The following is a 25,519-nucleotide window of genomic DNA, read 5'->3' as shown; positions in this document are numbered from 1 at the left end:
TTCCCACTGTTTCTGTGCAGTCTGTTGGAAAGCTCTGTCAATGTTGTCAAAAGCTCTCAGATGTTAGGAAGGAGGTTTCTGCAGGGTCGAGAGCATTGTGTTCCCATTCGCTTTTCCGACACTGATGCTGAGGCCGGGTGTTCTGTCCGGTTTCATCCTTTCAGACCTCGGAGTAGTTTGATACAAATGAGTACCTTGATTGGCCGTTTCAGAGACCATTGAAATGTTTATCACATGTCAGGGTCTTTGGAGTCAGTTTTAGGCCAGCCCAGGAAATCATGGGAGATTCACTTCCTAAAAGTACATTGGAGAAAGAAATTCTGTTTATAATCGATATTGGCTTCAAGGTCACTGTTACTGATCCCAGATTTTAGATCTCGATATTTTAATAATTGTCTTTAACTTCCACCCGCTGCTAGAGCATTAGCCTGGTCTGGATTAGTAATCCAGTTACATTACCACAACAGCATCATCTCCACATGGGGACCTATCGGAAAACACACTGAGCAGGTTATTTCTGTGCTGCTTGACAGCTCTGTCAAAAAGAACTCCCACCAATTTGACTGTCGTGATGGGACTGAGGGGATGGTAATTGGTCAGATTGTAATTATTCCGGTCTTTGGGGACGTAACTTAGTTTAGTAATTTTCGACATTGCCAGGGAGATATCAGAGTTGGAGCTGGAATGAAACAGGGACACGTCTTATTGTGCAGCACAAGTCTTCAGTTCTATTGCAGGAATTGTGTCAGGGCCCATTGTCTGTGTCGTATCTACTGTATTCAGCTGTTCTCCATGGCACATGCAGCGAATCAAATTGGTTGAAGACTGGCATCTGTGATTTTGTGGGCATCATGATATGGGTGAGGTGAATCATCGACTCAACACTTCTGGCAGAAGATGGTGCCAGATAAAAGATAAAACATCCTTCTCTTTTACACTGATGTGCAGGTCTGTTCCATTATTTAGTATGGCGATGTGTGTGGAGCCCACTCCTCCAGTTATTTGTTTAATCGTCCATCATCATTTATGACTAACTGTGGCAGAACTGCAGGGCTTCGTTAAGATCTGTTGGCCAAGTCTGGTAGCTTTAATGAGTTAGCATCAGGTTAAAGTTCATGTGATTCTGATTCTGACATGTTCACCCACACTCGTCACTCAGCCTTATTTTCCATTACTATGGTGTTGATGGTAATAGCACACTGAGGTATTACCCTGGCAAAAAGTTACAGGTTGTGGTTGAATGCATGTCTGCTTCTCCTGCTGCTGTGGTCTACAGCACTACATGAATACGCAGTTTCGAGCTGCAATATCTGCAATGCAATTCTGCTGTCTGTTCCCCAATTCTCACTGAGACCCATTCACCCATCAGCCCTGCACTCAGTGGCCTAACCTGGTTTCTGATGTGGAAATACTTCCATTTTCAAACTCTAATTCTGCTGAGGGTCTGTCTCCCCGGGTCTTGCTTCCAATCTGACCCATTCCGCAAAAGCATTTAACTGATCTTAATTCACCTGAATATTTTTCCTTGAGAAATACCATCTTCTGTGTTTAAAGTGAATGTGTTTCCTCTGTTCCTTTCCCTGACTATGATTAAGAGCTCTGTAGTGTCAGTAATGCCAGCCTTATGTAGTTTCAGAGCCAATGAATTCTCTGGATTCCCAATCATCTTCACCACATTGCATGTTTTCTCTTTTGGTTTGATGCCTTATCACTCATGGCTGCCTTGTTCTCCCATGAGTATGTTTCATCTTCTTCGGGTTGCATTTCTGGTATTATCTTCCGAATTATCCCCAGAACCTCATCCCATTGCTGCTCCATGGTCTTTCCTGCTCAACTCCCCTTCCAATTAACTCTGGCCATCTCCTCCCGCATGTCTTGGTAGTTACATTGCTTATTTATAACCACATTGCATCTTGAAGAGAGTATCAGATATAAACTGAAAGAAGGAGTTTTGAGAGATAGGACACGAAGAATAATTGGTGGATTTCTTAACTTGATAGAAATGGAGAACGAGAGAGAGGATATAGATATGGAGATGTGGAAAATGAGAAAACTACATTATCGAAAGAAGTAGATGAACATTCCCCAATGTTTTGGCAATGCCTGTGTGCTGTGGTCCTTTGTGCGCGTGCAACAAAGTAATACGTTCAAATGCTGAGCCTGATGCCAGAATATTTATCTCCAATAATATGACAGACACTAACTTTGGAAAGAACCCAACAGGCCAATATATTGAAGTCCCGGTAAAAAGGGGATTAACTGAAATAAATTGGGACACTAGAATCAAGAATGTGGAGCACACATCCTGGTAAGAATGAGAGATTAGAGTTAGGAATGCCAGAAAAGGAGGGAACGTTGAGAGGATCAAATCATGTTTAATGTTTTATCAATTTTATACATCATATGTTTCTTTTTACGTTAACTGTGTCTCTGTTGTTCATTTACAATGTGTTGTGCACATATGAAAAATGCTACTTATCTGCACACACACATTAATTAAACAGGGTATATAAAATCAATTTTCCAGCATTGAAACTGTCCTGTTGTCGTGTTATGAGGATACATGAACACCAACTGGCCACCAAAAGACATGACGCACTATCACTATGTTCCATACATACAGACAAAGAAAGGCACTACATTGACTGGGACAAAGCACACACACATACGAAGACACGCAAGTACCTTCTTGGAGGAATGGCATTCTAACCAGAAGTCCATCAATAAAAGCATCAATTTAGATCCTGTCTACATTGTATTGTTAAAATCACCGGAAATGACATCACCCATCTTAAGAAACCAAGACCGATAAATATGGAGGCAGGACATACCACCAGAGCTTCAGCGGAGTCTCTCACTGATGAAGTCACCTAGTCATGGTGACGAAACTTCTGAAAACAAACCTTAAATCTCAGTGAGCTAACTTGCACACATATAAATTGTTATTTTTTGTTTATTAGTGGAATTTAGGAGTTCTCTGTCGCTCACGTTTTAACAGACTATGATGTGAGTGAGTTCTTCTGGGTGTGTGGTTTTAATTAACAGAGTGGTTCGACATTGATGTCATAACAGTTTGGGGCCTTGCCGTATGGGATTTGGAAAAACTTGAACAGATTTAGGGTACAAAAGGTCCCAGCAAATTCCAATTCATTGCGATTAGTGATTTTGATCTTCAAATAAAACCAGTGGGAAAATTCGTTTAATTTTGTTACTTGTGGTTGGTTAAATGAAAAGTGAGGGAAATGGCTGTTCACATGACTAAAGAGGTTCCCAAATTTTCCAAGGAAGTTAGAAGGACAGAAGGAGGACATTTTTTAGAATTAGCAAATAGGTTGGAATTGGGTTTAACCAGGGAGAAAAGGGAAGCTGAAATTTTAATGGAGTTGGTCAAGCACTTTGATGTATCTGCAGTAGAGTTAGTAAAACCTTAAATTGCAAATGTGGCAACTGGAGAAAGAAGATAAATAAAGGAAAGGAAACAGAGAGAAAAGAAAGAGAAAGAGAGGAAAAAGAAAGAACGAGAGGATTTGAAATTCAGAAGTTGGGAATTAGACAAGGAAGTTAAATTAACAGGATGGAGATAAAGGGAGAACGTAGGGATGTATAATACTATGCTAATAACTTGTCATATTTCGGTGAAAAAAATGTCAAAACCTTTTTTATTTCATTTGAAAACATGGCAAGGCAGATGACGTGTCCAATGAACTTGTGGGTAATGCTAGTTCAGACTAAGCTGGTGGGCACAGCTGGTGAGGTATGTGCAGCGCTGTCATATGTGATGTCAAGAGATTATCAAGATGTCAAATTGACTATTTTGGATGGTTATGAATTGGTACTAGAAGCATAAAGAGAGAAGTTCAGAAAAATAGAGACGGAACCATGTCAGACTTATATTGAGTTGGAAAGAATTAGCCACAGTCATTTTGACAGTTGGGTGCTGGCCTTAAAAATGGATAAGACCTGTGAGGCTTGAGGTAGATAAATTTGCTGGAGAAGTTAAAAGACTCACTTCCAGAGATAGTAAGAATTCATGTGAATGTACCAAAAGTTCAAGAAGTGAGAAGTGGAGCAGAAATGGCAGGTAAATATGCACTGGGGCATGAGATGATATTTAGCTTCTGGCAGGATTTTCACGTTGTGAGGGATAGAAATTGGGAGAAGGGACGATCACACATTACAAAGCAAACAGTAGCGCACAATACTTTCCCACAGGTGAAGAAAGAAGCCCAAGGGGGTTGAAAGGTAGTGAAAGGCCTCAGGTGTTCTCACTATAAGGGAGTGGAACACATACGATGACAGTGCCGATGGTTTAAGAAGGGCACTGGGAAAAGGTGGTTTCACTGCAGTAAGCTGGGACACACTGTGATGGGCGTTGAATGTAGGCACTTTGGGGAAAGATGTGGTAGAAGAGGCTAAGCCCAGTGGCATTAGTGAAATTGGTAAAGGAGACCCCAAGTAGAGCCGAGGAGCTGCAGGAGAGTGCACAGACGAGGCAAGGGCTGGGTATGGAGTCGGTACCTGATCTCTGAAAGAATTCACCTCTGTGGATAAAGTTTACTCAGAAAGAACAGGGGGAGAAGGACAAAATGTTATACTTTTGTGAGATATGGGATCTGCTCTGCTCAGTCTCTAATAGATGAGAAGTGAGGCTCCGGAAAAGCACAACAGATCAGGCAGCATCCAGACAGCAGGACAATCGAATATCAGGCAGAAACCCATCGTCAGGAATGTGGTGGGGGGACAAGGGGGCTGAAAGATAAATACGAGGGTAGTAGTTGGGCTGGTGGAAAGGTCACTGGGAAGGCAATAAGAAGATATACGTGGGAGTGATAGTGATATGTCGGAAAGGAGCGTGGAGTCAATAGATGGGAAGGAAGTTGGCCAGTTAGGGCAGTCCAAGAGGGCAGTGCGAGATTGAATGGTTGGATCTGGGAGAGGTTGGTGGAGGGGAGATTTGGAATTTGGTGAAGTCAACGTTGATGCTGTACAGTTTGAGGGTTCCAGCTGTCCGACCACCAATAGGTGTCCTATCACCCTCCTCTCCGACCTATCACCATTACAGCTCACCTGCATGGACCAATCGCCTTCCAAGCTCCCTTCCACCCAGCTCCATCCCCACACTCCCATTTATTTCTCAACCTCCTTCCCCCTCCCTTGCCCCCCACTTTCCTAATGAAGTATTTATGCCTGAAAAGTCAACGCCCCTGCCCCTCGGATGCTGCCTGGTTGGCTTTGCTTTCCTCGCCCCACACTTTTCAACTCTCATCTCCAGCATCTGCAGCCCTCACTTTCTCTCACCCTCTAATAGTAAGAGATGAAAGTATTTTCACTCTTTCTGGCATGTTAATCAAGAGAGTGTTAATTTGTAGAATGGGGACAGAAATTAAGCATTCCCTTGTGTAACATCAGGATGCAGTGCGAAATCAAGGTTGGGCAGTAACAGTGACAGTGAATAACAGAGTTTCATTTCCAGGAATACAGTTTGGTCTTGGGAACGATTTCGCAGGATGCGAGGTGGGATATGCACCCCTTGTGGTGGAGAAGTCAACAGAAGACTAGGGAATTGAGATGTTAAAAGAAAAATAGCGAGGATTTTTTCCAGAGTGTGTAGTAACAAGATCCCACTATCATTAGATGAGATTCATTACAGTGTGGAAACAGGCCCTTCGGCCCAACAAGTCCACACCGCCCCGCCGAAGCGCAACCCACCCATACTCCTACATTTACCCCTTGCCTAACACTACGGGCAATTTATCGTGGACAATTTACCTGATCTGCACATCTTTGGACTGTGGGAGGAAACCGAATCACTCGGAGGAAACCCACGTAGACACGGGGAGAACGTGCAAATTCCACACAGTCAGTCAGTCAGTCAGTCAGTCGCCTGAGGCAGGAACGGAACCTGGGTCTCTGGCGCTGTGAAGCAGCAGTGCTAACCACTGTGCCACTGTGCCACCGTGCCGCTCCAAGTTTCACCGTCATAAGTTACAGCAGGAAGGAAAAACGAAAGAAAAAGACAAATGAGTTGATGCTTCGTGAACTGACTCTCTGTTTGATGTAACGGTGCAGGAAACACCTGAACAGGCAGACGATCAGGCAGAGGTGTTTAGTCCTCAAAGGCTAATGGACTTACAACACATATAGACACACACATACACATGCACACACAGAGAAAAGGAATCAGAATATATTGTCGAATGTTGCTAACTTAAGGATAGAATCCTAAAATTAAAATGGAGAACCCAATAGGTCAGTGCAGAAGGGAAATGGGCCGTGGTGCACCACATTGTGTTACCTGTAGCATACAGTGTTATGGCTAGCACATAAACAAGCGGACACCTCGGTGTACAGAAGACTCAAGCTAAGGTACAGAAGCATTTCTAGTGGCCTGGAATGCACAAGGACGTGGGTTTTTTTGTACATGATATAAAAGCAAATGGTATGTAAGTAACAGGCAGTAATAAAACCAGCACCTTTCTCGCCAATTACTGCAGTCGAAGAACATTATACGTGGGTTATGTTTAATTGTGTAGCTCCCCTTCCTAAAATAGAAATGGAAAACTATATTTGCTGACAATAGTGAATATGTCTACCAGATTTCCAGAGGCAATTCCATTACAGAATGTTAAGATAAAAAAGGAGGTGGAGGGGTGGGTAGCTTTCTTTACTCGCTGTGGGCTAGGCAGTAAGATTCAGTCAGACCAAGGATCTCATTTTACTGCTCAGCTTTTTAAGGAAGTCATGGATAGGTTCAGCATGCAGCAGTTTAAATCAAGTGCGTCGGATCCTGAATCCCAGGGAGCCTTGGAAAGTTAGCATCAGACACTGAGGACCATGTTAATAGCGTACTGTTATGACTACCCGAATGATTGGAATAAAGGTGTCCAATTATATTGTTTTCCATTAGAGATACCCCAAATAAATTTACTCAGTTTACTTCCTCTGATTTAATATTCATTTGTGAAGTGAGAGGTCCTTTGAAATTAATTAAATATAAATTGACAGGACCGAAGTCAGAAATCTCACACTTGGATTCTTTGTGTACGGTGAAGGAGAAAGTAGATGGAGTATGTGAGTTTGCTAAATAGTATCTGAAGAGCACAGCATAGAGTGAAGCAGGTGGCAGGTAAAAACTCTGAAATTTGAAGGTTTCCCGTGGGGATGACGTATTAGTATTGCCACCAGTGGTAAGAAATCCTTTCAAAGCCAAGTTTAGTGGCCCCTTTCAAATAAAAAAATGTGGAGTCAGTTAAGCTATCTCGTAAAGATGCTGGAGATGACAAAAAAACTTTATCGAGTATTTTATATGGATGAATAATGCAGTAGCCACATTTAAGACTCAGGAACAGAGCTGTGGCCAGATGAACAAATTGTGCAGTTTATCTGTATGATGTAGTGATCTTTAGCAAGTGATTGAAAGCTCACATGTTACAGTTAGCAGACCAGGTTGAACGATTACAAGCAGCAAACTTGGTAATGACCTTAAAGAAAACAGAATTCGCGAAGGCAGAGGGGACGTTCTTGGGACATTACATTGGACATGGAAGTTTGACCCCATGGAACACAAAGACGAAGGGCTTTGAGGAATTTCCACGACCATCCTCGAAGAAAGAGGTGCTTCGATTTTTGGAATTGAGTGGATTCTATCAGAAGTTTGTCCCAAACTTCAGCAGCGTATTGGCACCACTGATGGATTTATTAAAGAAGAACATAGAATTGTGATGGACAGAACAATGCCAGGAGGCATTTGAGAATTTTAAAGCAGGATTAATCACCACACCAGTTTTAGCTACACCAAATATTCTGAAACCCTTTGAAAACTGTGTTTGATGCTCGGGATATAGGGGTCAGAGATGTATTGATACAGAAAGAGGATGATGGAATTGAATGTCTATTTGTCTACTTGTCGAAAAAACTCAATATCCACCAGAAAAAAATACAAAATCCCCATTATTGAACAAGAATGATTAAGTTTCACACTGGCCTGACAATATTTTAATGTGTATATGACAAACAAATTGTCGGAGATGGTTGTGGACAATGACAAGTCTCTCGCATTTTTTGGAATAGTTAAAGAGCAGAACATGAGACTATTTCATTGGAATCTTATCACACCGACTTTAAACTTACAAAATGTACATGCTGCGGCTCCGACAATGTGATAGCAGATGTGTTATCGCTGATTTAAAGGAAAAAGTATCGATACGATTTACCTTATTCCAGTGTTATAATGGTGTGCAGAATTAATATGAATGATATAACTGAGATTAATACTTTTGCAATTCATAAAATTGGGATTACGAATTAGAGGAAAAGAAATGTAACCATCTTTTCATTCTGCTTGTTCATTTTATTTTCTGAAGCGGGAAGATGTTATGAAGCTAAAAACATGTAGGGTACATTAAAACAGAACGATTTTTAACGAATAGAAATTAATGCCACAGATGCCAGCTGACGGTCAAACTGTTCGACATGTCACCATTAGCTGAGAAATGGATACCTGAGTTTTGGTTGCTGTTTTGACAGCAATTCAAATGCAACCAAAGAGTTTAAATAACGCTCAAGATACCAGAAGCCAAAAGAATTTGAATATTACTGTTTGGACACCTGGTAAGCAACCAAATTATGGGAATTATTATATCATGGGGAGTATACATACCCAGCATTTTGAACACTGGAGGGAGAGCCACTGCCATCCAACAGCAGGTTAGCTGCTGTAGAGCAGGAGTGCTAACTGGCCATCTCAAACACTCTCTGTCAAAGACACATGTTCATCTAAACCTACATGCAGTAAAAAAAATACCCAGGGAGATCAGCAGCTGGAAGAATGAGTACAGCAGGGAAGATAGAGATGGTGCGCTCTTGAGATTGTAATGTTTAATATGTGGATTGTTGGAACAGCATATTTTTACAGAGTTGGGGTCAGATAGTAAGTAGCTAAGAAAAGAGGGGCTTGTATTTGTGAATAGTTGTTGTTTAGTGTTCACTATTAAAGTTAAGAAACTAACTTGATAATTTTATTTTAAATAGTGGAATATAGGAGCACTGTGTGGCTCATATTTTTTTTAGCAACAGGGAGAGTCCTTGCACGTGTTCACAGTCACAGTCACAGTCACAAAATGATCCAGTCTCCAAAGGGAAGGAAACGGTCGACTGGCCAGTCACAACTCCAGGGTGTTGGTGTACACCGCGTGCTCCTTCTCCAAGGACACCCGGGCTCGCTCATATTTTAAGAGATTACGAGGGGTGAGGCGAGCTTTTCTGGGTGTTTGGTTTTAATTAACAGAGAGGTTCGACTCCACCTTGTAGATGTCCATCCACGTTAGCCCCATTTCCCTGCAGATGGCCCATATCCTTCCAGCCCTTTCCTATCGACATATTTTCCAAATGCATTGAAATGTTTTTAATGTACACCCCCCCCCACCCCCCGCCCCACCACCAACCACATCTGCTGGCAACTCATCCATGTACCAGCCCTCTGTGTAAAGAAATGGCCGCTCAGGTTCCCTTTTATTCATTCCCCTCTAACCTTAAACTGATCCCCTCTAATCCTCGATTCTGTACACCTTGGAAAAAGACTGAGAGCATTAACCCTATCCATACCCACATGATTTTAGACAGCTCTATAAGGACTCATCATTTTCTGACACTCTAAAGAAAAGGTCCTAGCTTGTCCAACCTCTCCCTATAACTCAGACCATTTGGTCCTGGCAACGTCTTTGTAAATTTCTTCTGCACTCTTTCTAATTTCATAACATCCTCCCGATAACAAGGTTACAAAAAGTGAATACAATACTCCAAGTGCGGGCTTACCGAAGTCCTGTGTAACTGCAACATAAATTCCCAACTTCTATACTCAATGTCCTGCCTAATGAAGGCCAATGTGCCAAAAGCCTTCTTCACTGCCCTGTCAACCTGTGACTCTACTCTTAGAGAACTGTGCCTGTGAAAACCAAGGTCTCTCTGCCCACTGCACCTCTTAAGACCCTCCCCTTTACCGTGAAACTCCTACCTTGATTTGAGTTTCCAAAATGCAAGAGCTCACACATCTATATTAAATTCCATTTGCCATTTCACGGCCCACTTCCCCACCTGATTAAGGTCTTGCTGCAATTTCTGATAAACTTCCTCACTGATCATGCCACCACGGTGGCACAGTGGTTTGTACTGCTGCCTCACAGCGCCAGAGACCCGGGTTCAATTCCCCCCTCAGACGACTGACTGTGTGGAGTTTGCACGTTCTCCCCGTGTCTGCGTGGGTTTCCTCCGGGTGCTCCGGTTTCCTCCCACAGTCCAAAGATGTGCAGGTAAGGTGAATTGGCCATGCTAAATTGCCTGTAGTGTTAGGTAAGGGGTAAATGTAGGGGTATGGGTGGGTTGCGCTTCGGCGGGGCGGTGTGGACTTGTTGGGCCGAAGGGCCTGTTTCCACACTGTAAGTAATCTAATCTAATCACTTATTTTAGTGTCATCTGCAAACTTACTAATCATGCCTTGCATATTCTCAACCAAATCATAGATAACAAACAGCAATGGACACAGCCTTCAGTCTGACCATCATCCTTCCACGAAACCCTCTGCTTCCGACCATCAACCCAACTGTGTATCCGATTGGCCAGTTCCCCCAGCATTCCACGTGATGTAATCTTCCAGAGCAGCCTGCCATGTGGAACCTTATCAAAGGCCTTACCGAAATCCATAGAGACTACGAGTACTGCTTTGTCCTCGTCAACCTTCCTGGTCACTTCATCAAAGAACTCTAACAAATTTGAGAAGCATGATCTCCCACTCTCAAGTCTATGCTGACCGCTCCGAATCAAACCCTGTGTAAGTAATGGGTGCAGTCAATGGTACGCTGTCCTTCATTGTAAGATGATTTGAGTACATAAGTAAAGCCATCTTCCGGCTGTTGTAGAGCCTTGCTGAGAGAGCATTTGGGGCACTCTCTACAGATTTGATCTCCTTTGCAAGGAATGATATCCTTCCCACAGATGCAGATGGCGGTATCATGAGGGTAGAGTGAAGAACCTGAGAGTTTAATCTGCAGAGCTGTGAAATACGAAGAAATGGTGATGCTGAAACATGAGGTGTAGCAGGTATATTTCGAAAAGACACATTGATAGGGTGAGAAATTCCATTCTTTACTCAGGATTGATTGGTGTGATTTATTGTCACGTGTACCTCAGTACAGGGAAACACTTTATTTATGAGCAGATGAGGCAGATCATAGTAAGCATGGCCAGACAGATCATAGGGTGGAAATAGGCTTGGACAGAGTAAGGCATACAGGTTATACTGCACAAGACAAGCAATCGACAAGATCAACATGAGCAAGATCAGCATTATGTGAATTTAGAGAGTCCATTTATCAGTATAACATGACTTTCCAAATAGTTTATATGCCTAACTTAACTCTCCCCATGTTATTGTGCAGTCGGCGTGTGAACTCTGTACTGAACGTCATGTTGTTCACAATCCCCAACAGCAGCCACAATACCCTCCATCTGAAACAGGTAGCCATTCCCACCAGCTTCCGCCCTACATAAAGAACACCAGGCTGGATTCTCAGAGATGGAAGGTGCCCTCTTGAGACTTCACACAAGACATATGGCTTCCCTCCTCAATACTAGAAAACCACGTTAAAGTCCCACGTGTTTATCATGAGCAACGGAGCCAGGAGGAACAACGTGGAGCAGTCTGTCTGCCCCACTTGTTCATCATATTGGAGCATCAATCTGGAGACAGTGAGGACTGCCGATGCTGGAGATTGTAGTAGAGAGTAGATTGCTGGAAAAGCACAGGTGGTCAGGCAGCTCCGAGGAGCAGGAGAATCCACGTTTTGGGCATAAGCCATTCATCAGGAATCAGCATCAATTACCTCATTCTGTCCCTTTGGAAGTGCGTTGGGGGGAATGGCCTCCTACTGTTCCTGTGTAAGTGACTGAAGGGGCTGAATTGCCTCCTCCTGTTCCTGTATAAGTGACTTTAGGGGCTGAATGGCCTCCTTCTGTACCTGTGTAAGAGACTGAAGGAGCTGAATGGCCTCCTCCTGTTCCTGTGTAAGACACTCAAGGGTCTGAATGGCTTCTTCCTCTTCCGATTGGACATGACCAAGGGCCTGATTGGTTTACCCCTGGTTCCTGTTTGACAGCTCGATGTACTGACAAGTGTGATGATGCTGCAGGCTTTGAGAGGTTATTTTGTCCTGGTTTCTTTTCAGAGAGAGATTGAATGATCGTTACCAAACTGGTTAGTTAAGACCACTGAGTAAACAGAAAGGGAGGCCTTGGGTTTATTTTAATGCAGCCTAAATGGGTGTGGTCAGCTCTCACAGGTTACGATCTCTGGGTTTTGGTTTCTCAGCAGTATCAGAAACTGTTGAGGTCTCCACAGAGTTGGAAGCTTCCGTGACTATCTCCTGGCTGCTACTCTCTGAATTTTCTCTTGGTGCTGTTTTTAATTCCTGGATTAGAGAAATGTTTGCGACAATCTGTGTCTGAATTTCCCTTTCTGCCAGGGGCTGTGTTTATGGGATTTTCCTATATTGGTACAGTTCATTAGTAATAGTTCCTAGATTTTTTATTCTGTTAACTTGTCTAATAGAATTACGTTTTTCTAATATCCTCTTTCTTTGCTTTCATTTTATCTTTCGAGTTTCAATAAATAGTATTTAGCTTCACACCGAGTAGTTTGACCTGTCACAATGCATCTGGGACAGACACTTCACATTTCCTTTAAAATAAAAAAAAGATTCTAGGCTACCGCCTTCAAATATTTTCGAGGGGCTCTGGTGTGGTCCATCACACTAGACTCCCTCTCTTCCAGAGTAATAGGCTGGAGGCACTGAATGGGCTGTCCCTGTTCTTCTCCGATCGTGTCAATGGGCTGAATGGCTTCCTCATATTCCTGTGAAACCAGAGTGAGGTGCTGAATGAACTCTTATTTTACTGTGGCAATGTGCAGTGTAAGGCATTGCTGGTAGATGAATGTTACGGACCATTTAACAGCACAAGTCTCAATGGAGTCTGGGTCTTGCTGCACATGGACACTGGCTGGTTCAGGAGCTGACGGGGGTACAAAATGTTCTGAACATTGTGCAATCTTCAGCGTCCATCCCCACTTCTGATCTTATGGTGGGGAGGGTGGGGAGGGGAGCCATGGATGAAGCAGCTGAAGCTGTTTGTGAAGGGGAAGCTACCCTGAGGATCTCCCACAGAGGTGACCCAGGACTGAGATGATGACCATCTTCCTTTGTGCCATGTTTGACCCCAAACACTGGAGAGTTTACTCTGATTCCCATTAAGTCCAGTTTTGTTAAGCTCCTTGATGTCAACAGAAGTTAATCACTGCCTTGATATCGGGACCAGTCATTTTTACCTGAACCCTTGCCTCAACCTCTTTTGTTCATATCAATAAACCATGATATAGGAGCAGCAAGTGTTTTCATCAAACAGGTGGGATTGAATGTCAGGATTTCTCTTCTCAAGAGTGTTCGGGGAGCGAGATGACTGAAAGTATTTGAAGAGGAGGTAGATGGATATTGATCTGTCAGAGACGTGAGGGCTATGAAGAATTGGGTATGAAAGAGGATTTGAGACAGAGAGCAGATCAGTCATGATCTTAGTGAAGGGCAAGGCAGGCTTGGGGCGTGAATGACCTGTTCTTGTGTCTGATGTTCTCACATTTTGTTCTTGGAAAGTTAGTGGGTTTTATTTTCATGAATGTCTGTTATGGAATGTTGCAGTCAGGGAGACCAGACGAATTTGTGAGCCATCTCTGGGTGAGGTATATGGGCTGTATTCTCAGTGTATCTGGGTCTACAACATGACCAACAAATGGAGCACAAGTTGCAGAGAGGGGAAGCTCTGTAAAGAGAGATGAGGGGACACTTTCATACCCGTGCCTGGATTTTCCAATTGCATTTCCCAAATCACTTCAAAGCGTGTGTGACAGGCTTGAGAGGCTGAATGGTCTCTGTTTCTGTGCAACAGATTGTAGGAGTAAGTGGCCTCCCACCTCTCCTATCTAACAGGTATACGGGGCTGGATGGAATACAGAAACATGGGACTGAGAAGCAGGAGTGGGACATTAGATACTTTGAGCCTTCTTCACCAGGCACTATGATTGTGGACTCAGCCCCACTTTCCTGTCTGTATACTATTACCCGTGACTCACTTCCTGTCAAATATATAACTAAACAGCTTTCAATCCATGTGAACATAGAGGCACGATAAACTTCCAGTGAAGAAAATTCCCACTTGAAAGGTCCTTTCAGAATGTTTCACCATCCCTCTTATAGAATCCGACAGTCATGCAGAATGGAAACAGACCCGTTAGTCCAATCTGTTCACTCTGATCAGATATCAAATCTGATCCAGTCCCATTTGCCAGCATTTGGCCAATATCCCTCCTCTTTCAGATACATTTTAAATGTGCGATTTTAGCCACCTTCACCACTTCCTCTGACAGCACTTTCTGTACACGCACCACTCTCTGTGTGAAACATTTACCTTCAGGTCCATACTAAATTATTTGCCCTCTCCCCTTCAACCTATTCCCTCTTGTTCTGGACTCCCCTCTCCTGAGTAGCAGAACATGTCTGTTCAGAATATCCATGCCTCTGATGATTCTATCAACCTCTATCAAGTCACCCTTCGACCTCTGAGACTCCAGGGGGAAACACCTCAACCTAATCCACCTCTCCCTAAAGCTCAAACCGAGTTGCATGCAGTATTCTTAAAGTGGCCTCACCAACTTACTGTTCAGATGTAACATGCAACCACACCTCCTATAATCAATGCTCTGACTGATTAAAACAAATGTGCCAGATGTGTTCTGCACCACTCTGTCTACCTGCGACTCCACTTTCAAGGAACTATGTGCCTACAGCCCTATGTCCCTTTGATTAACAACACGCCCCAGGACCTTACAATTAAGTGTATAATTTCTGCCCTGATTTGCCTTCCCATAATGCAATACTTCGTATTTATCTAAATTTATCTGTATCGTCACTCCTTGTCCCTTTGTCCCATCTTATTGTGGTCTCGTTGTACTCTGAGACAATCTACTACACCACCTTTCTGATGTAATCTGTAACCTAACTAACTATGGCCCCTATATTCGCATCTAAATCCTTTACATAAATGATGAAATGCAGTGAAGTCAGTACTGATTCTTACAGCACACTGCTGCTCACAAACCTCCAGTCTGAAAAATACCCCTCTTCCTTCAAGCCAGTTGTGACGAGCTTCCTCTGTATCTCGTGTGACCGAACCTTACTCATCTGCCTACCAATCGGAATGTTGTGAACACCTTACTGAGGTCCATGTAGACAATGTCTACCAAACTGCCTTCATCAATCTTCTTTGTCACCTCTTCATAAAACTCAATCAAATTAATGAGACATGATTTCGCATGCAGAAAGCCACGTTGACTACCCCGATCAGCCCTTGCCTTCCCAAATGCATGAGCTGAAAAATGTGTTGCTGGAAAAACACAGCAGGTCAGGCAGCATCCAAGGAGCAGGAGAATCGACATTTCGGGCATAAGCATGTATGTAAATCCTGTCCCTCAGAATCCCCTCCAACAACTTACCCACCACTGACATCAGGCTCACCGGTCTATAGTTCCCCGGCTTTTTGGGTCACTGTTTCCTTTTCTCGTCCCACTCCTCCACTGCTCACAACACATGTCAAATGTAACCAGGTTTGTGACATGTCCGATGATATCGGTCTCAGACCGGGTCAGTGTCATTTTAACAACCAAGTAAGGCTAGTTTCTTTAATCTGCTAAAATAGCACGTTTATGATCCAGAGCAATATTACTCAAACTATGGTGGAAAGATGAATGGCAAACTGTTTGGATATTGCAAATACAGAATCGACATTTCCCTTTCTAAACACACACACACACACACAATCTCTGCAATTTCAAGTTGAACGCATTTTGTCCATATATTATTGTAACTCATGACATAAGGAAAAATTGAGGGATTGTTCAAAATGTTATTCTGCTTCTGAAGATATTCTACTCACACAAGCTGCTAGCAATGGGATTTTATCCTGGAACAGTTCGATTTGGCTGAATTCCCTTTGCATTAGGCAGTGAAGAGATTCAAATGAATTCTGGCCAGGGATCGCCCAAGGGTATCACAGTGTCTCCGTGGTTAGCACCGCTGCCTCACAGCACCAGGGACTTGCGTTCAATTCCAGACTCGGGTTGCATATTCTGCCCTTCTAATGGTTGCTCCAGTTTCCTTCCACAGTCCAAAGTTGTGCTGGTTAGATGGATTGGTCATGATAATTTGTCCGAAGTGTTCAGGGGTTTCTAGGTTAGATGCATCGGTCGGGATAAATGTAAGGGAGTGAGCCTGGGAAGGTTGGTATGGACCTTTTGGGCCGAAGGGCCTGTTTGCACATTGTAGGGATTCTATAAAAATAGGAATGGTAACGATGACTGCAGATTTTTTGTTTTAGCTCGCACACATTGCTGTGATGAGGAACAATGAAGGAGAGAGAGTGTAATCGGCCGTTTCTTCTCAGGCTGATTACATTTTCTCCCTCTCTGAGCTGAATCACACAGTAATGTCATCCTCTCCCAAACTGGACCATGTGAGGTCTCCTTGTACATTGTCCAAACTATGTCTCCATCACATTCCCTGTTCCATGTAGGTGCATCATTGCTGCTGTCATACACAGAGCCATATCCTGAGAAGAAAATGGCCTTGGTCTATTTCAAGATATGTTTATATGTCGCTGCGTCATTAAAAATAAAATGTTTAATGTATTCAGAATACCTGTGTTAAAATGAATGCATTTTTCAACAAATACAGAAATTGCTGGAAAACCTCGGCAGGTCTGTCAGCATCCAGATGCCTTTTACATACTGTATTTGTACCAGCCTCCACCACTTCCTGTGGCAGCTCATTCCACATGCACATGTCAAAACCTTTTTCCTCTCAATTTCCACCAATGCCCTCTAGTTTTGGTCGCCCCTAACCTGGGGAAAAACCCTGACTACTCACCCTATCCATGACCATATTGATTTTATAAACATTTACTGCTGCGAAATGTGACACCAATCAACACGAATGTCTGTGCTTCAAATCATCCTGGGCCTAAATTCTGAAATGCAATACTGACACCTCTTCCTTCTCCATCAGGTCACAATTCTAATTCCATTTTAATCAGTTTGTTCAGGTGTGTTATGAAACACTTCTGTGGGATTTGCGTCCAGACCTTTGTGCCCGCAGGTAGGGACACTAGCACCACTCGGCAATACCCATAGAGCTGAAACATTATTCTCCTGTGTGTTTGTTCATCAGCCTGTTCTGACATGCTGGGACATACATCTACAACAGGCAGGACTTGAATCCAGAACTTCTAGTCTAGAGCTTGGAACACCACCACGCACATTCAGGAATCAAATCCAGACCTCTGGCTCAGAGGCAGGGACATTACCCACGACACTACCATATCCAGATTTTGGGTCATATTTTAGTGCCCACATTCAGCTCGGTGGGGATTTATTATAATCAGGTTACCATTACTGAATTACAGAAAACACTTTGTATTGTTAAACAAAGGCAAAATATTTTTCTCAACTCTAGGATGTTGAGGATATCTGATTCGTGGTGCTGGAAGAGCACAGCAGATCAGGCAGCATCCGAAGAGCAGTAAAATTGACGTTTCAGGCAAAAGCCCTTCCTGATGAAGGGTTTTTGCCCGAAACGTCGATTTTACTGCCTCTCGGATACTGCCTGAAATGCTGTGCTCTTCCAGCACCACGAATCCAGAATCTTGTTACCAGCATCTACAGTCATTGTTTTTACCTTGTTGAGTGTACGTGCTTTATCATCGAAGTTAAGTATGAACAGCTTTAATTGCTATTATCTGTCGTCTGCAATATTAGGGAAAGAAATCCTGCAGACACACTCTGCACAATGAAGGGTCTCGAATAGATTTTCATTACGGAACACCAGAGACGGAAAAAGGCCATAATTTCTGGCCCCAAAAAACCGATCAGTATTACCCAACTCTCACGTGTGACTGCCCTCTTCCTAAAACCATGAAATGATACCAGGCGCTGATTACTGTCCAGCCTCCCTACCCCACTGACTGTGTCTGCAATCTGTCCCTCCTCCCCCTCACCAAACAAGGCAAACCAAGCTCAGGGTCTTTGTAAAAATCAAGGCCAGAGTGTGCAGGCCTCCTGGAGAGGGGGAGGGAATTTAAAATTAAACGGGGAAGGTGAGGTGACAGTAATGTCACACACTGGGCTGAGGAGTGGCTGATGGAGTTTAGTTTGGATTAATGCGAGGTATTGCATTTGGTAAATCAAACAAGAGCAGGACCTATACAATTAAAAGGTGGGCCTTTGTCAGTGTTGTAGAACACAGACCTAGACCGTCAGCGTCCCCATTGGGTGAGGGGGGGTGGGTAAAAACCCTATCAAGTGTCGTTGGCACTTTGGATTTTGTTTCGTTCTTTTTGATGTTTTTAGCTTTGGAAAGTTTTGAGAGCTTGTTAGTTGCAGTAGTTTTAGTTTGTACAGATTTTAGGCACGATGAGTCTTTTGTCATTAATGCTCAGCGATGTGTAATTCGATATGAAATTCTCTAGAGTTCAAATGTTGCTGAGTGTGTTATGGATAATGATGTGCTTAAATGGTGTACCTGGAACATTAAGGGGGGGGCATCTGACAGTTAAGAGGAAAAATATACTTTCTCGTCATAAAAAAGAGAAAATTGTCCTATTGCAGGAGATGCACCTTGATGACAAGGAACATTTGATGTTACAGCAGGGCGGGTTTGGTCGGGTTTATTTCTCGTCTTTTAATACTAAGAGTGGGGGAAAAGTCATAATGGATAGGAAGAATCTTCCATTTAAATTACTAGATTGTATTAACACCCATGGAAGGATCATAATCCTCAAAGTCTTGAACTACGGGAATTCATACAGTATTTTAAATGTTTGTTGCCACCCGGTGCACCCTCTTAAAATCCTGGTAGATGCATTTTCCAAATTCAGTTATCTTGCAACATGGCGCATTATTGTAGAAGGAGATTTTGACTGTCTTATCGCCCCACGATGGACAGAATGTTCAAAGGTCCCTCAATACCCTCGTTATAATGTAAGCAAGTTATGGATGTGTGTCTCGAATTAGAGCTGGTGGATGTCTGGAGGCAGATCTACCTCACAAGTGGGGATTTTATTTTCTTCTTTAACCCGCAGAAATGGCACACGAGGGTTGATCTCTTCCCCATCCCTGCAACAATCTTAGATTCGGTGGCATCCTACACAATTGGAAATCTTACCCCAACATACCTGGCCCAGAAGTGGGATAAAAGTCACATAAAATTATGTTGTATGCAGATGGCCTTATGTTTTTGTCAAATCCCGCAATTTCGGCAACTCACATGATGCAATGCAATAATTCGCTTGTCGCCTTTTCGGGCTTTAAGATTAATTTTACAACGTTGCAGGCCATGTCTATGGGAGGTCTTGGGGAAATAGCTGAATGAGGACAAATCCTGGTTTCCTTTTAAATGGTCACGGGGGTGGGGGGGGGCGAGGTTCTCTATTTCAGTATATTCATTACATCCGTCTTTGATCATTAATTGAACGTGAACTATGTCCATTTGTTTGACAAGACTAAACAAGACCTTCAATGATGGGAGGCACTTCCAATTTCTTGGCTAGGTCGGATAGCTCTTATTAAAGAATGTCCTTCCTCATTTACTATACCCCGTGGGAATGCTTCCTTTGATATTTCCCCCATAGGTATTTGGGGGACATAATGGCTGGTTTAGCTCTTTTATTTGGCAGCATAAGCGACTCTTTATCAAGCTAACCAAATTGCAACTACCCCACAGATTGTGGGGAGTAGATCGCCCAGATAAAAGCTATCAATTAAGCTCTTTTTTATCCTATGTTAGTGCCTGGTCTGCTGAGGACTCAGCGTCAATACTGACAGATATTGAATCCGATGAGATAAAGTGATCCTTTATGAGGCTGTTCTTCTTAGCTAAATTGACAACATTTATGAAGTATTGTCATAACCCAATAATTATCAATATTGTTAAAGCATGAATGACAATGCGTCAGATCGAGGGCAATACAGCCAAAACCATGTTTCTTACCCCTATAATTGGTATGCTGGGTTGTCATCCGGGGTTAATGGATTCCAGGTTTAAACTGTGGGCAGGAAGGGCTGTACCTTGCTTGAGTGATTTAGAATTAGTAGAATCCCTGCAGTGTGGATACAAGCCCTTGGGCCCTGCAAGTCCACTTCGACCTTCTGAAGAGTAACCCACTCAGACCCATTCCCCTACCATCCTATATTTACCCTGACTAATGCCCAAACCTACACATCTCTGAACACTATGGGTGATTTATCAATGACCAATTCATCTAACCTGCACATCTTTGTACTGTGGAAGGAAACCCACACAGACACGGCGAGAATGTTAACTCCGCACAGCCAGTCACCCAAGACCAGAACCAAAGCCGAGACCCTGGTGCTGTGAGGCAGCAATGCTCACCACTGAGCCAACACGTTTTATTTGATGGAGAAACAATGATATCATTTGATCAAATAACTCGTACGTATGGACTACCTAGTAGAGATCTCTTCTGTATTTTTATCCAGATCAGAGATTTGATTTAAAAAAAACAGACTTTTACCACACTCTTTCAGATCCGATCGAGAGAAGTGGGCGCTTATTGCTTAGAATACACGGTCTGTCAGTACCCTTTATCATTAGTTGGAGAGTGTCCACTCAGACGAGACTGTGCAGCTTTGTAATGTCTGCGAGAGATTTGGGGGTTCAGGCCACTTCGGAGACATATTTGTGAAAAAGCCCGAAGGATTTTGATTTGTAATAGGACCCATACCATGCAGTTGAAAATTCATCGTAGGGTCTATCTGACCCCAAATTGTCTCTCAAAATGCAAAGTGGGATGATATTTTGCATGTACTAAATGCAGAATGACTACAGGCACTCTTACTCATTGCTTGTGGTCCTGCTGCAGACTTCATCTATATTGGATCACTGTGTTAGGTGTGGTAGAGTGGGTCTACGGGACTGAATTGGAGATGGACCTGGTTTCGCTTTTCCTGGGCCTGCCCAGGGTACTTTCCACAGATGCACATGGGGAAAGAAAAAATACATCCTTACATTCCGTAATTTCCGTGCTAGGAAAAATATTCTGTTATGTTGGATGTCTGAACTCCCAGAGAGGAAGAATTATGAACATAAAAATGTGTATCAGTTAATGCTCTTGATGAACGAGAGCTGTCCTTTTGTTATGCTGAGCTGTATTATTTATTCATTATTTATTGTTTAGTTTTGTTTTTTTCTTCTGTCTGTGTCGTGTTTTAAGTTGTTTTGTGTGTACATGCAATTGGATGTAATTTGTTTCAGTTATTTGAGTTGAGTTGTTATTGGTTTATTATAATATTAAAAATCTCTTTTTAATTTTTTTAAAATTAAAATGCTAACATTGATAGAATACAGTCCCAAAAAACTCTCATTAGAGAGCCCACTCATGGTGGTTTATCCTGAGGATCACCACATCTCGGGTGATGGGGTGAGGCTGAGAGAGTGTCCCCTTCTTGGTAACCTCTGTCAGTGTGAGGAACTGAACCTGCGCTTTTGGCCTCCCTCTGCATCAAAACCAGCCGTCCTGCCAACTGAGAAGGAGGCAGTGCAAATGTTACAGAGAGAAACAGTCACAGAAAAAGGGTAAGAGAAACATTCATAATATGGAAAGTGGTACATATCAAATAACGGTCAAGATAACGCCTGAGGGTAAAAATGTGGGGGATCATGAGCCTTGTTCAGGGGGGATCGGTGCAATAACAGATATACAGTGATTGTGAGGGAGCAGACAGAATACGGTGACCCTTATCCTGACAGAGCGGAGAAGGTTATTGATGCTTGTCCTGTATTGCTGGATATTTCTTCAGACCTCAAATACTGCACTGAACTCGGTAATGAGCACAGACCATGCTCGGTGGGTCTGGTGGTGTGGCACCCTCTGGGATGGGAATGTTCCCCCTCTGTACTCACCCATCCAATGTGCTCACCGTGCTCTATCAACAAACCATGGTGTAATTGCCCCTTATATACCAATCTGCCATTTCCCTGCCTTTGCTCTGCATCCATCTAATCCTTTCCTATCTGTATTTGTCCAATTACCTTATCAATATTGTTAGTGTGCCCACTTCAACCACTTCCACTGGCAGCTCAGTCTAATTTGCCAGTTCACCTTGGATTCCATGCGATTTAACCTTCTAGAGCGGCCTACTATGTGGAATCTTATCAAAGGCCTTACTGAAATCCATATAGAATATGCATACATCCCTGCTCTCACCGACCTTCCTGGTCACTTCCTCAAAAATCTCTAACAAAATTTGTAAGGCATGATCCACCACGCACAAAGCCATGCTGACGGCTCCAAGTCAAACTATGTCTTTCCAAATGCATGCACATCTTATCTCTCAGAACCTTCTCAAGTGGTTTACCGAAAACAGGTGTGAAGCTTACTGGTCTATATTTCCTAGGCTTTTTTTTGCAGCCCTTCTTGAATAAGGGCACAACATTTGCTACCGCCCAGTCTTCCAGGATCTTTGTCCCTAAGCTTTTTCTCTCGCCTCTTACAGTGCTCTCAGATATATCTGGTCAGGACCAAGGGATTTGTCTGACATTGTGCGTTCTAATATGTCCACCAACACCTCTACTGTGATATGGACAGTACCAAGATATCGCAACTAACCTCCCAAAGGTCACAGGTCTTCATGTCTTTCTTCATGATAAACACAGAGGGGAAGTTGAGGACTTCACCCATCTCTTGAGGTTTTACGCATGCATGCCGGTTTTGGATTTTAAAGCATCCTATTCTCTCTCTGGTTGCTCTTTATCTTTCCTATACTGAATTTGGATTCACTCTAATCTTCTCAGCCAAGACTACCTCATACCCCCTTATGGCCTTGCTGATATCCTTCTTCAGTAAACTCCTCTATCCCCTGTATATACCTCCAGGGATTCCCTTGGTCCCAGCTGCCTGAACATGAGCCACGCCTCCTTTTTTCGAGTCAAAGCCTCAATATCTCTTGACATCCAGAGTTCTCTCTTCCAGTCTCACATCACCTTCACCCTCACAGGAAAATGGAAACCTTGAAGTCGAGCTATCTCACTTTTAAAGCCCTCCCACTTGCCCGGGATCCTTTTACCTGGAATCAAACTACTCCAATCATCCCCTGCAATCCACTGTCTAACTCCAACTACATACGCCTTGTCCCAATTTACAACTTGAATCTGTGGACCAATTTTGTCCCTCCCATAACTATTTTAAAATTAATACAACTCTGATTACTTTTCCCAAAATGCTCCCCCACTTTATCTCCTTCACCTATCCTGCCATATTTCCCAACAGTAGGTCGTGTTTGTCCCTTCCCGAGTACGATACTCTATATATTGATTGTGGAAACTTCGCTGAACACACTTAACAAATTACGTTCTACCTAAGTTATTAACCATCTGGAAGCCGCAGTCTATGTTGGGAAAATTGAAATCACCTATTATAACAACCCTATTGTTCCTGCAAGTCTCCCCGGTCCCCCTGCATATTTGTTCCTCTAATTCACATTGTTGATTATAGTGCAACCACTATAACATTACCATCCCCCTCTAACTACTTTGCACCATTCACGAAACCTCACTGGATATTATCTCAGGTATTTCAACTTTAAATACTGGTGTGATGCTTGCCTTAATCAGAACTATTGGTATTTAAACTGTTTCCATTTACTTCTCTACATCGCAGTGATTTTCATATCCATGGCACCCCTTGTGAAGGCACAGTGGAGATATTGAGCTGTAAATGGATGGGAGCTGCACATCCTGTCACTACCAACATTGGCAGCAAGTTTCCCCACGCTGGACAGTGATCTAACACAGTGTTACCGAACAATGCAACAGCCTGGGTTTATATATGAATGAACCAGTGCGGTCTGCACAGCTCCCCACCCTGGACATTTAGCCCAGGATTATAGATCCAGCATTGGTGTGGGCTGCATAGAGTTCCATTCTGGACATTGCTGGGTTGTATTCTGCAGTACGCGAGCCATAGCTACACAGTGCTCCATCCTGAAAGTATAATGGACGGGCTGGTTATTGCGAATGTGAAAGAACTAAACATCTGGCTATACCTTTATTTAATGTTTTCATTCTTGTTATTGGACCCTTCAAATCCAGACTCATCCGGTTTGACCCGACCCTCTGGATGAGTCATGGTGACTGTTGTTACAGTATCTGTGTTGGCAACATGACCAACAAATGGAGCAGAGGCTGCAGAGAGGACAGTCTCCATAAAATGGAATGAGGGAATCACAATCAGATCAGCCGTGGTCTTAGCCAATATTGGGGCAGGATTGTGTGGACCACGAATGCAACTTATCATGTATTTGTGTTTTTTCCAAGCAAACTCCCCTTCTCTCCCAGTGTCCCACACTGGTGGGGAGTGAGTCCCCTTCTCCTGTTCCTGCGTAACAGGATCCTCGGGCCTCACTAGCCTCCAGATTTCCCTGTGTCCCAGTTTCGAGCAGTTGAATGACCGCCTCCTGTTCCTGTGTCCCAGTTTCGAGCAGTTGAATGACCGCCTCCTGTTCCTGTATTCCAGACTCGAGCGGTTGAGTGACTCCCTCCTGATCTTGTGTCCCAGTCTCGAGCAGTTGAGTGACTCCCTCCTGTTCCTGTGTCCCAGTCTCGAGCAGTTGAGTGACTCCCTCCTGTTCCTGTGTCCCAGTCTCGAGCAGTTGAGTGACTCCCTCCTGTTCCTGTGTCCCAGTCTCGAGCAGTTGAGTGACTCCCTCCTGTTCCTGTGTCCCAGTCTCGAGCAGTTGAGTGACTCTCTCCTGTTCCTGTGTCCCAGTCTCGAGCGGTTGAGTGACTCCCTCCTGATCTTGTGTCCCAGTCGCGAGCAGTTGAGTGACTCCCTCCTGTTCCTGTGTCCCAGTCTCGAGCAGTTGAGTGACTGTCTCCTGTTCCTGTGTCCCAGTCTCGAGCAGTTGAGTGACTCCCTCCTGTTCCTGTGTCCCAGTCTCGAACAGTTGAGTGACTCCCTCCTGTTCCTGTGTCCCAGTCTCGAGCAGTTGAGTGACTGCCTCCTAATCGAAGTATTGTGAAGGTAGATGTCCTCCTCCTGCTCCTGAGTAACAGGCTCCAATAGCTCTGTGCTCACCTGCTGGTCCTGTGGAATGGAGGTGAGGGACTGAATGGCCTCTTCACATTCTTTACAGCTTTTCTTGACTAAAGGCCTTTCCCCTGTTTCTGTAAAACACCATCAAAATCTGAATGATTTATTTTTGTATTTTACTGTCAGTAATTGAGCAAACCAGCTGACTGACAGAATTCAGAAGCTGAATAGCCTCCTCCTGTTCCCGTATTAAACACTCAAGAGTCAATAGAATCTCAGAGATGTATAGCATGGAAAAAGATCGTTCGGTCTGGTCATCCAT

This window comes from Chiloscyllium punctatum, chromosome 35, assembly GCF_047496795.1.
Source record: "Chiloscyllium punctatum isolate Juve2018m chromosome 35, sChiPun1.3, whole genome shotgun sequence".
Lineage (NCBI taxonomy): Eukaryota > Metazoa > Chordata > Chondrichthyes > Orectolobiformes > Hemiscylliidae > Chiloscyllium > Chiloscyllium punctatum.
The sequence above is the reverse complement of the archived record's forward strand: the minus strand, read 5'-3'. Positions refer to the sequence as shown.